Consider the following 4952-nt stretch of genomic DNA (forward strand, 5'->3'; position numbering starts at 1 on the left):
GAGGAACTTAAGGCTGTAGTGGTCCGTGCGTATGCGGAACGAGCGCCCCCATAGGTAGGGTCGGCAGTGGCGCATCGCCTGTACCAAGCCAATGAGTTCCTGCTCGTACGCCGCGAGCTTGAGGTGGTGTGCAGCAAACGGGCGGCTGAAGTAGGCGAGCGGCCCGTCGCCCTGGTGAAGGACGGCACCGAACCCCGCTCCCAAGGCATCGCAGTCGACGATGAACGGCCTGTCGAAGTTCGGCATCTGGAGGACGGGGCCCCCTTGAGGGCCTCGAAGGCAGCGGTAGCCTCGTCGTCCCAAGCGAAGGCATCGCGCCGCAGCAGGCGCGTGAGTGGCGAGGCGATGAGGCCAAACTCCTGGATGAACTTCTTGTAGTATCCAGCGAGGCCCAGGAACCCGCGTAGGGCGCGCGGGGAGTGCGGCATCGGCCAGGCGGCGACGGCCGCCACCTTGTCCACATCCATCGCCACCCCGTCGGCGGAGATGACGTGACCGAGGTAGGCCACAGAGGTCATCACAAACGAGCACTTCGAGCGCTTAAGGTGAAGTCGATGCGCTCGAAGCTCATTGAAGACGATGGCGATATGCTGCAGGTGCTCCGCCCATGGTGCGTTGTAGACCAATATGTCATCAAAAAAAAAAACCAGCACAAAACGGCGTAAGTATGGACGGAGGACGTCGTTCATTAGGGCCTGAAAGGTCGCGGGCGCGTTGGTGAGGCCGAAGGGCATCACCGCGAACTCGAAGTGGCCATGATGTGTCCGGAACGCCGTCTTGGCGATCTCCTCCAGGTGCATGCGCACCTGATGATAGCCCGATCGGAGGTCGAGCTTGGTGAAGAACCGCGCCCCGTGGAGCTCGTCGAACAGCTCGTCGACCACCGGGATCGGGAACTTGTCCTTGAGCGTGAGGGCGTTGAGGGCGCGGTAGTCGATGCAGAAGCGCCACGTGCCATCGGACTTGCGCACAAGCAGCACCGGTGCTGAGAACGGGGACATGGAGATCCTGATGATGCCCGCGGCAAGCATGAGCGCGCACTGACGCTCCAGCTCGTCCTTCTGCAGCTGTGGGTAGCGGTACGATCGAACCGCCACTGGCGCCGACCCCGGCAGGAGGTGGATACGGTGGTCACACGCGCGTGGGGGCGGCAAGGCCTGCGGCTCCTCAAAGATGTCTCCGTGCTGCTGTAGGAGGTGTGTCAGGAGGGGGTGCTCGGCGTCGTCGTCCCCGAAGACGAGCTGAAACCGAGGTGCGGGGGCGGCGCCCCCGAGGACCTCCCAGCGGATGTGGCAACCCTGGAGCTAGAACGTCATCGTCAGGGCGTCGAAGTCCCAAAGGATGGGACCGAGCGTCCGCAGAAAGTCGACGCCAAGGATGAAGTCGAAGCAGCCCAAGTCGATGCCGGCGCACGTGATGATGAAGTGCTCGTCGCCGATGGTGAGGGGTACGTGCTGGACCACCCCATGGCAGTGGAGGCGGTCACCATTGGACACAGTGTAATATCCCAGGTTTAGAGGCAAGAAAAAGAGAGAACACGAGAGTGTGCATTGCATTCATGCATAGAAAATCCGGGGGATTTTCGCGCGTTCATCTAAAACACAAAGTGATCGAGGTTTCTCTTGTGTCGATGGAATTGATGTGTGTCATCCACACAAGTGTGATAAATTTCGACATGACCTTTGTTGATTTATTATGTTTTCGAGGGAAATAGTTCGAATTCAAATTCAAATATGAAGGACATAATTCAAATAATAAATTGAATTAGAATTTGAATTCTAAACAACTATATATTACAAGGTAAATATAAATATAAATGAGAATCAAATATTATAAATAATATTTCACATAAGTATTTCATTTACAACATTTATCGAATATTACATGTTGGAAAAGAAATAGAAGATTACAAAAGTAATAAAGGGGAAATCCTAAACTAAATCTTCATCTTCCAAATATCTCCCAATCTTCTTAATTCTTCTCCTGCAAAAGAAAAATAAAGCAAAAACAAAGAAGAAATAACATTGGGTTAATGTTAAAATGTTTGTCTCCATATTTGGGAGACATTTTTAATATCGGAGACTAGCTAATGAGAATTAGGAACTTGTCCTAGTCCTCAAATGGTGATTAGAGGGATTTATTCAGATTTAGGCAACATTTGGATCAGCTAAGTATGTTTGGGTCAATCTGGATCAATTTGATCATCAGGCAACAGTCAACAAGTAGACATCAGGAACAAGTGGCAGCAGCTGATCCACATCAGAGAATGGTAAGGCAACCATAAGATAATTTTATTCATTCTTAGGCAACAAGGCAACAATTTTCATATCCCTCTAATCTAGCTAGAATCCTTCAAAAGCCACATAGTTGATTAAATGAATCATGATTGACATGGAAAAGTCAATATGATCCGAATACAATTATCCTCAAGCCACATATTAATTAAGCAAGATCTAATTAAATCATAGACACTTGGTCCATTAGACAATGATTGAGCTCACATGTTACTAGTTCAGTAAACAAAGGGAAACTGATAGCCCAGGGAGAGATATTTTCATGGATAAGGCAAGGGTAGTGGTATGATTGCAACAAGGGAAAAGTGAGGCAACATTGAAACTTGTACTATCAGGTGATGTCATTACAAGCAGACAAGCAGCTTACACACACATGCAAACACATGTGTTGTCAACACCACAAACAGCAGCCCAGCAGTATAAATAGTACAGTAGTGGTACTAGCAGTTTTGCTAGCACATACACACCTCTCCAGCCGCACCCTTTGTTCTTTTCATTGCCAAATGCAGTATCAACAGCTTTTGAGCACACACACTTCAGCCAAATCAATCAGTAGTTCATCTAGCCAAATCCACCTCATAATATCATCGGTTCTAGCAGAATACATGCATATCAACTAGAATCCAAGATCAACAAATAAATCATTAGGAGCTATCAAGAAGGTAGTAGGAGCAAGCATGCCAAGGGTATCTCAGAGGCTACAAGAGCAAGATCAGGATACGTAAAGCGACAGTAGAAGCTTATCACTGTCATTAATAGATCATGGTATATTATCTTTAGGTTGCATACAAATCTGCGGGGAAAACAAAATGAATAAAAATCATTCCATCAAATTATCCTTTGACTAGGTTTTTACCTAGGAGAATTGAGAGATGGATTTCTCTCAGATCTGCATAGAAATGCTATGCAAATTCATCACAGATAAATTATAAGCCACACTTTAGTATCTGTTCTTCAGTGAAATCAACTGCAACAAAAGCAATAGAAACATACATACAAGCTCATGATAAAGCCATCAAGCAAAGCACCAATCTGCAAACTTGTATCTTGCATATCTCACTAAAAGGGTAAGCAAGTGTTAACTGAACTGTCAAAGTTTTAGGAGTCATTCATTCATGCCAGGATAAATAATTATCCAAACTGGGAGCACTGGATCATCAAGCAGATACAACTCATGACAGCGGAATCATAGATAGAGTAATGGAGAGGAAATAACTCATAGTGAAATACTTAGGGAGTAGGCGATGTAGTCGACGCCGGGGTTGCGCCTACGGCACCATCCTTCCGGCGTCGGGGACGAAGCAAACCACAACACCACATCGCCAACAATACACCACCAAAGCAACCGAGCGGCAGGTGGATGGCGCCGGGGTTGCAGACACTGCCGTCCGCCGGCGTCGAGGCGGTGGTCGACACACGGCCTGAAGCAGCAGCACCCCCATCACAGCACAACCAAGAGTACCCCGACATCACCACTGTCATCACCACAATCTCCCGCACCAGGAGCCCACGCCACCATCCGACCAAGAATTCAGGGAGGGGGGCGTGTATGCCGCAGGGAACCAGACGGAGATGTAGGAGCCATGGTGCAGCGCCGGCGAACCCTAGGGCTCAACCGGGGCCTAGCGGCGGCGCAGAGGGCAGAGCCAGCAGAGGAGGCGGTCTAGAGCAAGTGAGCGGAGCCACGCCGGGGAGCGGCGGCGGCGAAAGACAGCGGTGGCCGGAATCGCATGGGGGGAACTAGGGTTTCAGGTTTGGGGGCGAACGGGAGAAGCCACGGGAATTAAATCGTCGAGGTGGAGTGGTAGATCACCTCAGGGCGGAGCAAAAACCCTCTCGCCGGCGCCGGAGACGGCCGAGAACAGCCGGAGGCGGGCGGCGACGCCGCAGGAGCTTGGTGGTCACGAGAGAGATAGAGAGGAGGGGGGTCGTGTGTGTGCGTGTGAGAGGGGTGAGCGAGAGAGTGGGGGTCGGGTTGGGTTAGACCCAACCGACTCGGGCCTTTGGGCCAGGCCTGGTTGGCCAGGCCATTGGGCCAACCCAACAAACCATTGGGTCAAATTTTTTTTTAGAAAAGAAAAACCTTTTAAACATTTAAGAAAATAAAAAGAAAACAATAAATAGAATTGAGTATCATAAAATGACCTCTATAAATAAAATAAAAAACAGATACTTAAAGTTTAAAAGAACAACAATATGAATTTCTTCTAAAATTTTAGAAGACCAAATTTTAAATCTTAAACTATTAAAACCTAAAAACTAAGTAGATAAATTCTTGTTTCAATTCTTCACATGAAGAAAATATTAAATATTACTTCACCTTAAGATGCCATATAAAACAACAAATATTTCTTGATGATTATGTTTAATCATATGAAAATCCTAATTGATAAATACTTCAACTATTAATTAAAATCCTAAACCCTAATAGTATTTATCATATTTTATTAAAGTCTTTTAAAAATAATATAATGTTAAACTCATTATTATTTCTATTTCAAAGTTATTAATGATTTCAAACCTATTACAAATTCTTATTTAAGAATTGTATCACAAATTAGAAACCTAGTTCTAATATAAGTAAGAACTTTGGTCCCATTATTTTATGGGATCCTCCCATATTAGAACCAACTCTAAAAAAACCCTAGTTGTTTATCT

The sequence above is a fragment of the Lolium rigidum genome, chromosome 2 (genome assembly GCF_022539505.1).
Source record: "Lolium rigidum isolate FL_2022 chromosome 2, APGP_CSIRO_Lrig_0.1, whole genome shotgun sequence".
Classification (NCBI taxonomy): domain Eukaryota; kingdom Viridiplantae; phylum Streptophyta; class Magnoliopsida; order Poales; family Poaceae; genus Lolium; species Lolium rigidum.